This window comes from Ovis aries, chromosome 3, assembly GCF_016772045.2.
Source record: "Ovis aries strain OAR_USU_Benz2616 breed Rambouillet chromosome 3, ARS-UI_Ramb_v3.0, whole genome shotgun sequence".
NCBI lineage: Eukaryota > Metazoa > Chordata > Mammalia > Artiodactyla > Bovidae > Ovis > Ovis aries.
The window spans coordinates 129,924,524-129,942,981 of NC_056056.1; positions in this window are offsets into that span (position 1 = coordinate 129,924,524).

Here is an 18,458-nt window from a genome sequence, read left to right on the forward strand (position 1 = left end):
GTTCCTGCATGCAAGTAAAGAACCTGTGACCTCAGAGGTTAACTTAAGTCATTTACAGAAATTACAGGGCCAGGGTCCCAATTCAGGCCCTAGGTTCTTTCCACGGCATCACATTAAACATACCTTGCATGTTTCCATACCTTCACCAGTATGGACTGATGCATCCCACCAAACTTTGCATCCCACCCCCTGCTTGGAATGCCCTTTGGTCTCCTGAAATCCTGGTAAGCCTCTGGTTTGGCTCCCACTCTGCTCCTCTTCACAGCCTGCCTGGGTCACCACAGCCGGACGTCAGCTTCCTCTCCTCTGAGTATTATAGCAACTGTTATAAATTGTTCATTTCCAATCACCAAATTTCTTTATGATGCAATTATTAGAGAGCATCTCATCTCCTTGATTATTTTGAAAGCTATTAAAAGCAGGAAGAAATTTTTTTGTTTCATGTCATTACTTTGCATCTATAGTACTTGGTAGTTAATAAATAGTTGTTGGTTTGTCTATTATATGAGTCTTGTATTATACGAGTCATTTTCAGTGTTTTTTATTCTTTAAGAAAAATTCATTTAAATGATGTATTTTGATATATGCTGTACAAACAACTTGTGTCCTTTTCTCATTTATTATTGGATCTTAAGTATTTTTCTATTGTATTCTTTGTAAGCAATGTTTTTAATGGTGATCTAATAGTCAATCCTAGGGATATACCAAAATATACTTTTTTATTGCTTGACATTTAGGTGTATGGCTTTCCCACACTCCTCTCACCTCTACCCCCATCAATGGTGCTATAAACATTTTTGGAGTTGCATTTCTCTTATTGGAATCACTTCTGTAAGAGCCCATATTTAGGGAACATTTGATTAAGACTGATTAAACACTACAGTTGTTCATTTATACCAAGTGAATTTAGTTTTGAAGCTCTGTCTGTCTTGGGACTGACTCTAAAGGAAGAGTCAAAATAACAGTGTCTCCTACTGTATGCAGATGTGTGTACCTTTGAAGCCAATTCATCATCCATCCATCCATCCATCCATTCCTCCATTCATCCAGTCCACGCCATCTAGGAGCTTTGGTGGAGAAGTTGGCTGTTACCATGAGAATTTGGTGGTCTTTTCTGAAGGTACATTTCACCAGGTTCAGAGCATCCCTATTGTTTGATGGCCAAGAAGCTGAGCACAAATGTCATAACAGCAGTTTCACCTTCCAGCCAAGACCATATAGATTTCATTTATTATGTGTTTACCTGCCTGGATATTATGGCAGCTTTTGAGGCGCCAAAATGAAATGACAACTGTCATTAATATCTAACATGCCAAGCTGTCCTCTTTAGCATCAGAAAAATCCCTAATTCTATTTCTGAAATTGCCTCAAGTATAGGAGGGGATGGGGTTGGGGAACTTATGTAGACTATCAATTACAGGTCAGAAATTTGTATGGAATGTTTTACAAGCATAACACATTGACTGTTGTTGTTATTTAGTTGCTAAGTCATGTCTGACTCTTTCCAGGCTCTTCTGATTAAATGTAGTGAAATCTGGAGCCAGATTACCTAGGCCCAGTCTCACATTCCTGCTGCACTTCATCGTGACTATGTGACCAGAGCAGATTGCTCAACTTCTCTTTTCCTTACTTTCCTATTCTGTAAAGTGAAAGTGGTAGTTACATCTCTCCATAAAGCTATTGTAAGGCTTGATTACATATGAGTATTCGATTGGTAAAGCAAGCAAAATGAATGGTGCCTGGCCCATATTAAATGCTATGTGAGTGTTTGCTATTATTATTACTGATCTTATTTTAAAAACACATTTAATTCAGTACTCACAGCAACTGTCAGAGGTACTTCAAGGGTTGGAAACAGTGTCTGTGGGCTGAATTTGGCCTCCAGATGTCTTTTGTTTGGCATGCAAATATTTCTTTAAGCCAACATTTAAAAAATCTGGACTCCTGGCTCTTCTTGAGAAATCCTCATCTGGCAGCCCCCAGTGGAAGCCGAGTGTGCCTGACTTCTTTATTTATTTTTATTTATTTATTTGGCTGTACTGGGTCTCAGTTGTGACACATGGGTTCCTCAGTCTTCAATGAGACATGCGGGATCTTTTGTTGCAGCATGCAGGCTCTTAGCTGCGGCATGTGGGATCTAGTTCCCTGACCAGGGATTGAGCTTGGACCCCCTGCCTCGGGAGCATGGAGTCTTAGCCACTTAGCCATGAGGGAAGTCCCAACGGTTGGCTTCTTCAGATGACGAGTGCCCCTTGGTAACGTGCCACGATGCAAAGGAGATGCTTTCAGTGTGAGTGATGGAAAGCCGACTAATAGCTTCAAGTATTTATTACCTGAGTTAAGCTAGGGAAGCTCCAGGTTTCATACAGTGGCACAAAAATATTGTCAAGGACTGCTGCCCCCTGCCACTGATGTTTTCCACCTTTCTCCTCTGGCATCTTCAGCGAGTCTGCTATGATGTTCCTCTCGTTTCTGTCAATGCCTCCAAATGGCACTCATGTCAGGTGCAGACACATACATGTCCAGAAGAGGACAGCTTGTCTTCCCACTGGTCTCTCCTCATTCTTGTAAAAGTAAAATGTAAAAAAAGAAAAGCCCCTAACTGGCTTCCCCTGAAGGAATGATGCTAAAGCTGAAGCTCCAGTACTCTGGCCACCTCATGCGAAGAGCTGACTCATTGGAAAAGACTGATGCTGGGAGGGACTGGGGACAGGAGGAGAAGGGGACGACAGAGGATGAGATGGCTGGATGGCATCACGGACTCGATGGATGTGTCTGAGTGAACTCCGGGAGTTGGTGATGGACAGGGAGGCCTGGCGTGCTGCGATTCATGGGGCTGCAAAGAGTCGGACACGATTGAGCGACTGAACTGAACTGAACTGAACTGAACTCACCAGTGAGCAAGATTGGCTCATATACCAGTGTCCTAGTTGCAAGGGAGCCTAGGAAAGCATATCTCACACTTCTTGCTGCTCTAAATAGGAAGGCAGGATTTGTCTACAGGAAGAAAGAGGCAAGTTTATTTTTAATTTTATTTTCAAAATTAAACTTTTTATTTTGTATTGGGGTATAGCTGATTATGTTGTAGTCGTTTCAGGTGAACAGCAAAGGGACTTAACCAAACATATACATGTATCCATTCTTTCCCAAACCCCTCTCCCATCCAGGCTGGCACATAACACTGGGCAGAGCTCCATGTAGGAAGCAACATCCTATCCTAGTGAACAGGCCCCCATGATTACCAGGTACATCTCATTTAGTAATCACTCAGTACTGACACCTAGCTCCCTCTACTTAGTTAGTTGCCTGTCAGCAACTGACTTTGTGATTCTTGAGGAAGACAGTATTTTCCCCATTTTACAGATGAACTGAAGCTCATAGAGAATACATGATTTACCCAAAGTGGTACAACTAATAAATGCTTAGCAGAATGCCTTCCACAGAAGAAGTATTCAACAAGTGATATTTACTAATTGTTTCATGGGAAGTTTGAGATGTAATTAATTTCAGTTCAATTCAGTTCATTTCAGTCGCTCAGTCGTGTCCGACTCTTTGTGACCCCATGAATCGCAGCACGCCAGGCCTCCCTGTCCATCACCAACTCCTGGAGTTCACCCAAACTCGTGTCCATCAAGTCGGTGATGCCATCCAACCATCTCATTCTCTGTCGTCCCCTTCTCCTGCCTCCAATCCCTCCCAGCATCAGAGTCTTTTCCAATGAGTCAACTCTTTGCATGAGGTGGCCAAAATATTGAATTTTCAGCTTTAGCATCATTCCTTCCAAAGAAATCCCAGGACTGATCTCCTTCAGAATGGACTGGTTGGATCTCCTTGCAGTCCAAGGGACTCTCGAGTCTTCTCCAACACCGCAATTCAAAAGCATCAATTCTTTGGCACTCAGCTTTCTTCACAGTCCAACTCTCACATCCATACATGACCACAGGAAAAACCATAGCCTTGACTAGACGGACTTTTGTTGGCAAAGTAATGTCTCTGCTTTTTAATATGCTATCTAGGTTGGTCATAACTTTTCTTCCAAGGAGTAAGCGTCTTTTAATTTCATGGCTGCACTCACCATCTGCAGTGATTTTGGAGCCCCCAAAATAAAAGTCTGATACTGTTTCCACTGTTTCCCCATCTATTTCCCATGAAGTGATGGGACCAGATGCCATGATCTTCGTTTTCTGAATGTTGAGCTTTAAGCCAACTTTTCCACTCTCCTCTTTCACTTTCATCAAGAGGCTTTTTAGTTCCTCTTCACTTTCTGCCGTAAGGGTGGTGTCATCTGCATATCTAAAGTTATTGATATTTCTCCTGGCAATCTTGATTCCAACTTGTGCTTCTTCTAGCCCAGCGTTTCTCATGATGTACTCTGCATATAAGTTAAATAAGCAGGGTGACCTTTAGGCAGATTTAAAAATTCAATTTGAGTTCTTTAGAAAGGAGCCCCACATAAGTTCAAAGTAGCGTGATGACTTTGCTGTTTAGAGTCTGAAATACAGTTGAGATACTAATTCCTGGCTGGATAATCAACAGTAACAAGCAGTATTTATGGTGTCTCCAGGTGCACATATAAGAAGACGTTTAAGGTGCTAGACAGGGATGTGGGCACCAATCTCTAGGTATTCATCACCCAAACAATTCTGGAGGGCTTTGTTTTATAAACAAAAAACAAAAAACAGTGTAGGGCTTGTGAGTGTTGTAGGCATCAGAAATTGTTGGAGAATCTTGACAGGGCTTACAAGCCATGCTATCAACCAAGTGGGGGAAAAGCTTTAGTAGAAACTGAGTATGTAAAGTTGGTTTTGATTCCATATGAAAGAAAGAACCTGAACCAAGCTCCAGCAAGTATTGCTGGAAAGGATCTCGTTGGCTTAGCAATCATAATGGCTGATGCTTCTTACTGTTCTTTTCATCTATACCTTATGAGCTGCTTTTAGAACAGGCAGGGTGGAGCCTTGCCCTTCACTAATCCTCTGAGATATTCTTTTTAAGACTCTCAGCAACAAGGAAGGTCCCACTTTCCCCCCGACCTGTGATGTCTCTTTCAGATCCCTTCACCGATCACGCTTGCCGTTACTGGCTATTTCCCATGCTGAATCATTCACTGGCAATCTGGCTGTCTTCTGGGGGAGCCAAATGATTTTAAACCTTTTCCATGACTCATGTATCCTTACCAGCTCTCTTATTTATTTATTTTTCGTTGATGTCTCTCTCTCACACACATATGCAGAGTAGGATGCTAAAAAAAAAAAAGAGTTTCCATTACTCAGTCACAGAAAACCAATCTCTGCTTTGTCAATGTGTCTTCACTTGTATTTTAGTTTTTTGTTTATGTGGTTGAAATAAAAGTTTGATTGTTTAATCTTTGACCAAGTCCCCAGTTTAGCTAAGAGCGTCAAATTCAGAATGCAGCACTGTGAAGCGTAAGAATTTCTTGATGGGAAAGAATGCCATATCATTATGATTTGGCCCATGGGTGATCAGTTGCTTTGCTGTCTTCAACTGCACTGGCATCAAACCCTGTATCTGAAATCTAAGATTGCCAGTGGTGCAATCTTATTTTATTATTTTTAAAAAGCCCTGAAAATACAGGATGCTGAGCATGAGAAGAAGGCCTGATGAAAGCAACAGTAGAAATGAGAGGATGCGGAATGGATGCCATAGTGAATAGTTAGTCCAACTCTTAAACTGTTCCAAGACTTGGCCCTTTCCAGTTTGAGATCCTTGCTTAGGTCTTCCTAGATGGTCCCAAGTGGCTCCGTGGTAAAGAATCTGCCTCAGTGCTGAAGATGCAAGTTCGATCCCTGAGTTGGGAAGATCCCCTGGAGAAGGAAACGGCAACCCACTCCAGTATTCTTGCCCTCTCCCAGGGCAGAGGAGCCTGGTGAGCTACAGTGCATGCGGTCGCAGAGTTGGACATGACTGAGCATAGAGCATAGGGAGTATTTAAAGTAAAATGAGACTCTTTTTGTTAATTCCACAGCTGCCATTTTGTCTGAATAATGCACTCCCTGAAGGCTTCTGAAGGACTGCTAATCAGCCAGATCTTTACTGGCTATGCTAAGCCCTGCTGTTCCTAGACGACTACTTATCTATGTGTTGCCTGTTTAGATTTGCCTATTCTGGGTGTTTCATACACATGGAGTTATGCAATATCCAGTTCTGCAGCTGTTTGTGTCTGGCTTCGTTCTCTTAGAGTATTTCCAAGATTCATCCATGTTCTGTGGTTTAGTTGCTAAGTCGTGTCTGATTCTTGTGACTCCATGGACTGTAGCCCACCAGGTTCCTCTGTTCATAGGATTTTCAGGCAAAAATACTGGAGTGGGTTGCCATTTCCTTCTCCAAGGGATCTTCCTAACCCAGGGATCGAACCCAGATCTCCTACACTGCAGGCAGATTCTTTACTGACTAAGCTACCAGGTAAGCCCATGTTATAGGATATAGCAATACTTCATTCCTCTTTGCTGCTACTGCTGCTGCTAAGTCACTTCAGTCGTGTCCGACTCTGTGTGACCCCATAGACAGCAGCCCACCAGGCTCCCCCGTCACTGGGATTCTCCAGGCAAGAACACCAGAGTGGGTTGCCATTTCCTTCTCTAATGCATGAAAGGGAAAAGTGAAAGTGAAGTCACTCAGTCGTGTCCGACTCTTGGCGACCCCATGGACTGCAGCCTACCAGGCTCCTCCATCCATGGGATTTTCCAAGCAAGAGTACTGAGTGGGGTGCCATCGCCTTCTCCTCATTCCTCTTTACTGTTGAATAATATTCCATTGTGTGAATATACTACATTTTCTTTATCTGGCCATCAGTTGATGGACATTTGGGTTGTTTCTACTCTTTGACTATTGTGAATAATGCTGCTATGAACATTTATGTTCATCTTTTCATGTGGACATACACATGTTCATTTCTCTTGAGTATTACTTAGGAGTAGAATGCCTGGGTCAGATGGTAACTATGTTCAGTGTTTAACATTTTAGGAACTTGTAGAATTTTTCCAAAGCAGCTGCATCATTTTACATTCTTACCAGTGAACTATCCTATCAGTTTCAAATTCTCCACATTCCCACCCACACTTATTATTATCTGCTTGTCTAATAATAGCTGTCTTGGTGGGTTTGAAATGCTATCTCATTGTAGTTTTGATATATGTTTCCTTGATGACTGATGAAGTTGAACATCTTTTTATGTGTTTTTTGACCATTTACATATCTTCTTTGGAGAAATGCCTATTCATATTCTTGGCCTATTTTGTAATTGCTTTTTTGTCTTTTTATTATTGAGTTGTAAAAGTGCTTCATATATTTCAAATAGAATTCCTTTGTCAAATATGTGAGTTGCAAGTATTTTCTCCCATTCTCTGAGCTGTCTTTCCACTTTCTTGATAGTGTCCTATAAAATAATAGTTTTAAATTCTGATGAAATTCAATTTATCTATTTTTACTTTTGTTGCTGTGTTTGTGGATTCACCAGTGACTCCAAATGGTAAAAGATGGTAAAGAATCTGCCTGCAGTGTGGGAAACCCGGGTTTGATCCCTGGGTTGAGAAGATCCCCTGGAGAAGGAAATGGCAACTCACTCCAGTATTCTTGCCTGGAAAATATCGTGGACGGAGGAGCCTGGCAGGCTACAGTCCATGGGGTCACTGTGTTTTTTGGTGTCATATCTAAGAAATCATTGCTTAATCCGTGATCATGAAGATTTCCACCTACATTTTATTCTAAAGGTTTTGTAGTTTTAGCTTTTACATGTCAGAGATTTTTGATCCATTTCAGTTAATTTTTGTAAATGATATAAAACAGAAGTCTTACTTCATTCATGTGGACATCTAGTTGTTCCCAGTACCATTTGTTGAAGAAATTATTCTTTCCATTCAGTCATTTGGGCACTTGTTGAAAATCAGTTGACTGTAAATGTGAAGATTTATTTCTAATTCTCAGTTCTATTGATATGTATGTCTGTCTTGTACCAATACCACACTGTCATGCTTACTGTAGTTTTGTACTAAATTTTATAATTGGGAAGTGTGAATTATTCTTCTATTTCAAGATTGTTTTGGCTATTCTGGATCTCTTGAATTTTCATACGAATTTTAAGATCAACTTGTTAGTTTCTACAAAGAAGCCAACTAGGGTTTTAAAAAGATTGCATTGAATCTGTGGACCTATTGATAGAGTATTGCCATCCTAACAATGTTAAGTCTCTTGGTCAGCAAACATGGCATGTCTTTCCATTTATTTAGATCTTTAATTTCTTTCAGTAGTATTTTGTAATTTTCAGCGTATACGCTTTGTGCTTCTTTTCTTAAATTTATTAATAAAAGTGAAATTTTTTTCTTAACTTCATCTTCAGATTGCCTACTGCAAGTGTATAGAAACACAGTTGGCTTTAATGTATTGATTTTATATCTTACAAGGTTGCCTAACTCATTTTTCAGTTCTGGTAGTGTTTTTATTTATTTATTTATTTTTTGGTTAGTGGTTTCCTTCGGATTTCCTATATACAAGATCATGTCATCTGTAAATACAGGCAGTTTTACTTCCTTTCCCATCTTAGTTCCTTTTATTTATTTATTTTTTTTTTTTTGCCTAATCGCCTAATTCACTACAATAATACAAGTGGTGAAAGTGAATATCCTTATCTTGTTCTTAGTCTTAGGGAGAAAGCATTCAATCTTTCATCATTAAGTATGATGTTACCTGTGAGTTTTTCATAGATGCCCTTTCTCACATTAAGAAAGCTTCTTTCTATTCCTAGTTTGTGGAGTTTTTATTTTTTTGATTAATGATGAAGCATTGGATTTTGTCAAATGCTTTCATGCATTTTTGCACCTGTGTTCATAAGGAATGTTGGTCTGTAGTTTTCTTCTGCTGTAATCTCCTTTTTAAAAAAAAAAAAAAACCTCAAACTTCAATTTTATTTTTCAAACACTCAAGAACCTAGAAATCAACTTAGTTATTAACTTCTGAGATTCTTATGTTAGGAAAAGAGTTCTGCATTACCACACTGATTCTGTTCAATACTTCAAATCCCATAAAATGCTGTTTTAGTATTCCTGAAAGCAATTGTATTTGTGTAATGCTTGCACAGGAAAACAAATTGTATGATGGCGTTTGAAGGATGAAAAAGCAAAATGAAATTGTCACAACCATTTCTGCGTTCACTCTACATGCCTTTTCCTTTTATTAACAGAATCTATAAAAATAGCAAGGAGAGATACAGGAAAGTTTATTATAGACACGGAATCTTTTATAGGAACTTGGAATTTAGCAGATGTTTTAAGTCAAAATTATATAACAGAAGCATTGTAAAGTTTTCTGGTTTAGTTTCATGGTCGAACTGGCTTCATAGAATGAATTGGGAAGTTTTTCTCCTTTTCCTATTTTTTGGGAAAGAGTTTGTGAAGAATTGGTTTTATTTCTTCTTTAAATATCTGTAGAATTCACCAGTAATGCAATCTGTGCCTGAGGTTTTTCTATGGATAGTTTTAAAATTACTATTTGTTTTAAAACATAGGTTTTCTTATTCAGGTATGGTGAGGCCATTTGATCAGGAAATGATTGCCATTGAAAAGAGGTTTTCACTCATAGTTCTCAAGTTCCCACACACATAGGGAAATAACAGTGTCAGACAGGAGGCAAAAGGAACCAGGGCAAAACACTGGCAACAGCTCTTTCATTTTTTTCTTTGAAAGGCAGTGTTAGCAGGTCTAGGGTTAGCTGTTTTGAATTTCAGCAGGCTTTGTGCTGTTATTGTCAAGTATACTATGCTTCTATATGTTGAATGCCCAGGAATATGATTCTATATATACTGTTTTATACAATTGCTTTTCAAATAGGGGAAGAAATAAGCATTCATCCTTTCATGTAATTACTAATATAATTATCTCTCCTAGTGCTCTTTGGTTTTGTGTGGGATCAAAGTATTCTCAATGGTCACTTGCTTTTAGCTTGAAGAATTTTCTTGAGTGGTTCTTGTAAGATGAGCCTATATGTATTTTTTTCTTTTTCTTTTTTTATTAAATCTTTCTTGTTCTTCTTGTTTTTCACTTAATAATATACCATGTCATTTCCTGGCAACTCTTCTTCAAAAACACAGCTCATTGTATACCTACATGATGTTTTGTTATCCTAAGGGGTTATTTTCAACTTTTCATGATTACAAATGATGCTATTATAAACATCTTTGCATAGGCCTCCTTTAGGAAACACATTTTATTTTTAACGTAGGTAATTAATCTGAGAGTATTTCTATCTAAAACCATTCAGCCTCCCTTCAGAGGTGTTCTCCCTGCCCATCCCTATCTCCTCAAATGTCCCTATAAGCTTGGTATGTACTTGTGTTTTCCTGTACTTGTCTGTGGATTGAAAGAGAGAAGAAAGGAAAGAGGGAAGGAGGGAGGGAGAGAGAAAAAGAGAAAGGGAAGGAGAGGGATTTGTCTGTTTTGCTGCTGGTTTTAGGTTTACGTCGGTGGGGCCGTCCTGGATGTCCTGATTTTCACCTTGTTTTCTTTAACAACGTGTCTAGGAGATCTTTTCACATAGAATTTGAACTCATTCTTTTTTAAACTGCCACATAGAATTCCAGAGCCATTTAACAAACATTTATTGAGTTCCTACTGTGTAGCAGAGTCTGGGGATTCAGAGACTATATTCTCACAAAGCTTTACTATCACAGTATGGATACTAAATTTAATATGCCCATTTTGATGAATGTGTAGGTTTTTCCCTAAAGACAGATGCTTAGGAGCAGAGTTACTGAGTCAAAATATATGAAAATTTAAAAGTATCTTGACATGTAATATAAAATTACTTTCCAGGAAGGGAGACCAGTTTATATTCCCAAGAGGAGCGCTAGCCTGCTAATTTGGTAGATGGAAAATTTCAGTCTAAATATGCATTTTTATATTACTACTGAGGTTGAATATTTTTCCATATTTATTAGCCAATTACATTTTCTTTCTGGGTTGTTAAAAAGTTTTTTCCCCCCAACTTTTAATAAGGTCTATTTTTATATTTTCTTTTTAATTTGCATAAATGTTTAATACACAGTGAATATGTCTATTTTGTAGTTTTTGTTGTAAATATTCTTTCCTATTTGCTTTTTGTACCTAATTTTTAAAATGACTCCTTGATGAACAGAAAGATTTTATTTTTTAAAGTTTCACTTTAACGGAGTCACAGTATCCATTTTTTCCTCTCTTTTATTTCCCCCATTGCATTTATGCTTGCAAAGTGCTTCCCAAAATCAGGGTAAGATAGAAAATCGTATATTTGTTTAGCTATTGGTTTCATTTTTAACATCAAATTTTTAAAGTCTGCCTGAAAAAATTACTACTTTATTATTTTTTTCCCCAAATTGTTCTCATACAAATTATTCAATGACTCCTCCTATGCTCATTGTATCTGATACCACAGGACTCTGTGTCCATACATCCATGCATGACCCTTTTCTTTCTTTTTATGTTCATGAAACAAGCATTTATTTTTTTCATAGCTGGTTAACAAAGTTTTAATAACTTCAGGCAGACAGCAAAGGGACACAGACATCCATATATATGTATCCATTCTCCCCCAGTTGCCCTCCCATCCAGCATGCCGCACACATTGAGCAGAGTTCCATGTACTATAAGTAGATCCCTGTCAGTTATCCCTCTTGAATGTATCAGTGTATACATAGAGCAGCTGAACGGAACTGATACATAGCAAGATCCCTTTCTTTGTTTATTCCTGTTATTTTCATCATCGATCCCACTCCTGTTTTGTATATAACATAGAGCCCACCTATTAAAATGTGCTTTATATAGGTCCTTGAATAATGTGTGTGCTTAGTTGCTCAGCAGTGTCCAACTCTGGAAGCCCATGGACTGTAGCCCACCAGGCTCCTCTGTCCATGGGATTCTCCAGGCAAGAATACTGGAGTGGGTTGCCATTCCCTTGTCCAGAGGATCTTCCTGACCCAGGGATCAAACCCGGGTCTCCTGCATTGCAAGCAGATTCTTTATTGTATGAGCTACAGGGAAATTCCCTGAATGTATGCTCATGCTGCTGCTGCCGCTAAGTCGCTTCAGTCGTGTCCGACTCTGTGAGACCCCGGGCTCCTCTGTCTCTGGGATTCTCCAGGCAAGAACACTGGAGTGGGTTGCCAATACATCCTTATAAAATATGAATTGCTTGTTGCATGTGCTTAAAATGGACATTCAGTGTAAAATCCCATGGGTCATTCTGTGTTTTACTGTATCAGTTTCATTAGAGTTGCATCTGTTTTGTTCATCTTTTCAAATAATCCATGGTTCCTTTATTCATGTTCTCTATTTATTTCTGTCCCTACCGTTATCATTTTCTTCCTTAGGTTTCACCAGGCTTAATTTTTTTTCCAGTTCCACAGATCAAGAGTTCAGCTCATTTTCTTTCTGTTTCCTGCCCCATGAATGCAGGCCTGGTCATGCACCACCTTGCTAGGACCCAACACCCTTCAGCTATCATGAAGAGTCATTTTGTTAAATTGCCCCCTCTGCCAATTCTCTTGAGATTTTGATTAGGATGGGGGATTTTAGGTATTTGATTGGAGTTGCATTAACATGAATTTGGACAGAATTAGGCATTTTACAATAGTTAAGACTCTTATTGAAGGAATGTGCTAAGTGTGTTAGTTTCCCAGGCTGCTGTAACAAAATACCACAAATGGGGTGGCTTAAAATAAGACAGCTTTATTCTCTTGCAATTCTGGAGGCGAGAAATCCAAAATCAAGGTGTTGGCAGGGCCGTGCTCTCTCTGAAGCCTCTAGAGGAGGGTCCTTTATTGCCTCTTTCCAGTTTGGTGGTTGTCTTTGATTCCTGATGCTCCTCGGCTTGCAGCTGCGTCATTCCAATGTCTGCCCCCATCATCAAAGGCCATCTTCATTTTGCGTATGTCTGTGTACAAATTTCCTTCTTCTTATAAGGATACCAGTCACTGGATTAGGACCCACTTAATCCAGCGTGATCTGATTTTAGCCGAGACCCTATTCCCAAATGAGGCTATATCTCCAGGTTTCTGGGAGACATTATGTGGGGTGGCTTTTCAACCCAGTACAGTAAGGCCCTTTCTTTTTATGTCTTTGTGACCATTGGAAAGGGAATATATGCATAGTTTTTCAAACCATCACATTTTTGAACTGGTAATTACTATTAAAGGAATGCATTTTGGATAGTGGAAGTGGGAAGACCCCCACCAGATTCCTACTAAGCTCTCCTGTTAGTAGACATGAGATTTCCATCAGTAGAATCAGAAGGAAATTGTTATTAAAAACTGGACCATTATTTCTACCCTACCTAGGACTTGTTCTTTTGTCCTTTTCTGTTAGTTGATAACTATGTATTTTTGATCAGATAAATTCTCTTTTAACTTGGCAACAGAAGAGACTTTCTGGGCTTTCTGATCACAGAAAGGACAAGTAAATTAATTTTAGTATGAGCGAACCAGCAGTTTGGCAGTAGCTGGGGCCGACCCAGGCGTACAGAATGGATACTTCAGGTGATGAAGGGGGCTACAGTGGGAGGAGGAATTCTGAGAGAAGGAGTTGTTTCTGTCTCAAGTTCTATAGCCATTCATTCAGTCTCCAGGCAGAGAGAGTAACTGGATACTAAGAGTAGTGGGGAAAACATATGTTTGACTCTGACATTTAGCAATTGACCTCTGGGTAAGCATCTTATGGTCATTGAGCCTTAGTGTTCTCATCTGGAAAATGGGGTCATAATACCTCAGAATGTTGTTAAAAGTTTATGAGATCAGAATTTCCCTGGCAGTCCAGTGGTTAAGACTTCACCTTCCAACACAGGGGGTGAGGGTTCAATTCCTAGTTGGGGAGATCCAATCCCACATGCCTGGGGGTCAAAAAACCAAAACATAAAACAGAAGCCAATACAGTATTGTAAAGTAAATAAAGTGAAAATAAAAATTAAAAAAAAAAAAAACAGAAGCAGTGTTGTAACAAATTCAATAAAGACTTTAAAAATGGTCCACATCCAAAAATCTTTTTTTTAAAAAAAGAAATGTATGAGATAATATAGAGAGAATTCCAAGCACAGTGTCTAGTCCATGGCAGGTGTTTTAAAAATGTTACTTCCTTTCTCCAAACACTCCTCGATCATGTCCCTTTCCATTGGAATATTGAAAACACAAGGCAGGAGAACGAATGCTGCAATTTTCACAGAATGTGAATATCTCAACATTTCATTTACAATTCTTTGTCTCCTTATTATCCCAGCTATGTTTCTTTCAGTTATTGCAAGTCAGGAACACAATTAGCAATGAAACTGATGCAGGAGTATCTGAAATGCAAGAAAAACCAGTGAAGGAAAACATGCCTTGCTCTTTCATTCCTGTTCTTCTTTGTTATTAAAAACTGGACCATTGTTTCTACCCTACCTAGGACTTGTTCTTTTGTCCTTTTCTGTTAGTTGATAACTATGTGTTTTTTGATCAGATAAATTCTCTTTTAATTTGGCAACAGAAGAGACTTTCTGGACTTTCTGATCACTTTAGCCCAAGCCTTTTCACTTTCCCAAACTGTCATTTTGGCAAATATCCGAATCCTAGAATATAAGCAGGTGGTGGTAGAGGTAGTCCCCTTTGTATAGAAACATTTACAGCTTCTGTCCCAAGAGTTACATGGCACATTTACAGTATTTTTTCCTCTTGTTCTTTCACTCCATTTTTACACTTTTGCAAAACAACTGCTATTATTAGCTCTCTAAGTACCCTTGTGAACATTGGGAATAGTTCTGTTGTCAAAATCTTTGCAGCTGTCTCCCAGCTAGCATTTTGTAATCCATTCTGAAAATCTGAATAGCCCCTAGTTTTTCATGTCAGTTGTGTTTGCCATCGTAGAGATAATTGTGAGTAATGATCAAGGTTTGGTTGACCCATCTCCCGTCCTTTTCATATGACTATAAGAGGCGTTAGGAATTCAGATTCCTAAGGCTGATAGAAACTAATTCTTTTCTGTTTGGTGTTATAACTTTCCTCAAAGACATTATTATTTATTCCACTTCTAAGCATTGATTTGTCCTTGAAATCCATGTGATTTATCCTTGATATGCGTGGGTGTTTTCTAAGTTTTCTTTTCTTGTTTTATTTCTATGTGAATGGTTCATATAGAGCTTCGGACTTTTGAGTGGGTACCAGGCTTTTCAATTTCACAGACCAATGAGAGGGAAAGCAAAAAAGTTAAGGACTAAAATCACGTTGCCAGCGTTTTATTTTGCCAGGAGTATATATTTGGAAAAAAAAAAAAAAACAACTCCACCATTTTTTATCATTGTCATTTCATAAAAGGACATTTTAACATCAAAACAAGTTAAGGAAGTAATCTTGCAATAAATGACAGACTTTCAAGTGGAATGCATTTTTTTTTAAGTGCTACCTTGTCCTTTTCGCCTGGGTCTGGTGGAAATCTCTATAAAGACTTGTGAGAACTGCTGCCTTCAGAGCACAATCTGTGTCCTCTTACCGGTTGTCTTTTAGCGCTTTCTGTTACCTTCGTTTTGTCAAGGTTGTTCCTCCTGGGCATTTCCCCTTCGCGCTCCACCACAGCCCTTTCCCTCTGGCCCTGGCTTCACTGTCACTCAGGAGGACCTTGACCGTCAGTTCTGTGAGGCTGCCCGTAGTGGGAAAGCCCAGTAGAGGCGGCAGCTGTTAGTGCTGAGGAGACAGAGCAGCTGTTTGCTATCGTTCCAGAGCTGGCTCATCATTTGTTGTGCACAAAGGTGGCTTTACAATTCTCCATGCTCGTCCTTCCCCGCCAGCCTCGGAGCACCCAATGCCTTTCATCTTGCTGCCGTGACTCAAGGTCTTGGCCATTTGTCTTCCTTTCCTTCAGGGCTTTCAATAGACTTTTTGTGTCCTAGATTGGAGTGGTTCAATGTCAAATACACAACGCAGGCCTCCAGAGAACAAGGATTCCTGCCCTTTTGGCTTTGATCAGATTTTCTTTCCGAATTCCAAGTACAGCCTCTGTGCATCTGGGAAGAAGAATATGAAGAGTCTGGTGTAGCTGGATTTTCCTCTCTGCACCCTCCATTTCAGTCCCATCCACCTTTCTTCCTGAGAAAGTCTTGCGGCTTTGTGCTGTCGTTTGCTCTTCCTCCACAGGGCAAGTAATCTGATAAAACCACTCACAGGAAGAGGCTAGAAGGATAATTTCCCTCCTGCCAGCTGTTAGTACACACTATGAAGTTGAAAAAAGAACTCAGTTTTGGAGTTGAAGGAGTTAATTCCAGCCCTGGCTGTAGTTGTGATGGGCTTGAACAATTGATACAGTTTCAGGGAGATTCGGTTTCTTGGTCAACAAAACGAGGCTGATAATCATATCTGTCTCACAGGCTTCTTGTCGTTGTTCAGTCACCAAGCTGTGTCCAACTCTTTGTGGCCCCCTTGACTGCAGCACGCCAGGCCTCCCTGTCCCTCGCTGTCTCCTGGAGTTTGCTCAAACTTGTGTCAAAATCAAATGTGAATGCGAGCAGTCAAAATACTTTTTAATCTGAAAAGTGTTTTGATGATTTGTTAGTCTTTTCCTTGGGTTTGTAAATAGTGGAAACCTACTTGACCTAGCTTGAGTAAGGACACTGGGTTTGACCAAGTCTTAAGTAAGGCAAGACTGAGGTGCTGTGGGAAGCCAGGCAGTTCTCTTTCCCCACATATGGCAGATCCTTCTAGTGTTCAGCAATATCTGGTTCTGGTCTTCATAGACACTCAGTGAAGCTGTATTTCCTAGCCGTACTTACCTCTAGGTAGAACCATGTGACTGAATTCTGCCAGTGGGAAGAAATGATATATGCCTCCTCTAGTCCTGAATACAAAATGTCGCATGTGCTGGGATGGGATAGGATGATGCCCAGGGGATCTTGAAACCACAACATTGTGGAGACATGAGATGATATGAGAGGATTCTGGGTCCCCGAGTCACCACTTGGAGAGAGCTGCATGAGGGAGCCGCCCAACCATTAGTATTGGACTTTGTGTGAGCAAGAGATAAACTTGTATTGTGTGAGGTCACTGAGATTTGGGATCGTTTCTTACAGTAGTTGGTTTACCCTAATACACCATATCTTGAGTCTACTTCCCTTTGCCTCTGGTTTCATTTATCTTCCTTGCCACACACCACCTTTCTCTGCCTTGTTATTCATTGTGATGAATAATGGCCACCATCAAAAGCAGCTAAGTTGACCCCTCTTCCATTCAAGAGAACAGCTTGATTGTGGCTAAAAACACTTATTTCGTATTTCAAATTCCTTCAAGAGAACTGAGTTAAGTCCAACTGGTATTGGATGCTGATCCTGGTCCAATCCATATGTGACATCTATGAGGATAAGGAGGAGGGGCAATTTTCAGAAAAGCAGTGCTTGGCAGCCAGATCCAAACATATTTACCAAAGCGCTCATACTTGCTGTTAACATTTTAAGAAGAGGAACACGGAAGGGTACAGACATACTTTTCTTCTGATACACCCCTGAAAGAATAAGTCTCTAAGGAAGGCTGGGCTTTTCAGTCATCAGGTAATGGTTTACTTTACACTGGGTAGTGTTTCCCAGTTGCCCGAAAGCTATATTGGTTCAGTGTAACAATATTGCCTATATGCAGTGAGGCGCTGGTTGGCAGCTTTATCTTCTGACTCATGGGCCACCCCAGGCGTGATGACCACACTCATACCTGCAGGAGGTGAGAGGTGGGAGTCACTATCTGGGGCATGGGTGCTTCAAGTGGAATGAAGCAAAGTCCATAAAGTGACCTTGGGATGGTGTTGTAAAAGATGAGAGAAGAACAGGAGTTTGATTCCTTCCAAAGCACAGAATGAATATCACAAATAAAAAGGTAGCCACAGAAATGTCTGCTTTTCCATGTGAATAATTTCCCATCAATGTCACCTCCCACCACCCAAAAGTCGAGGTTCTGAGCATGGTGAACAAGGCCCTTGGTGAACGGCTCTCTCAGCTTGATCCCCCAGTGGGTCCTCACACACACTCCATCCCCCAGCCTCCAACCAGACTGGACCATGAGCGTTTCCCCCAAAAAGGGCCATGTTTTCTGAAGCCTCCATTTTCAGTGTATGCTTTCTTCTTTTCCTGAAATATCCCCTTTCCCTTCCCTGCAAAGAATCCTGCCTAGTGTCAGGACTCAGCTCTAGCACACCTTCCAGGACTAGCAACCCATAGTTAAGGTTAAGCCATTTCTTTTTCCTGCTCCATTGTAATATCTGAATGTGCTTTGTTTTTTTGAACATTTTTTTTCTCTTTCTCTAACTGCAAAGATTAAAAAAAAATGTTAATGTTACCAACTTTAGAAAGTCCAAATAAGCACAAAAGAGAAAATAGAAATCTCCCATTATCCCACCCTTCAGGGGGAATATATATGCAGTGCTCATGCACATACACGCACACACACACACACACAATACATGTACATATACTTCCCT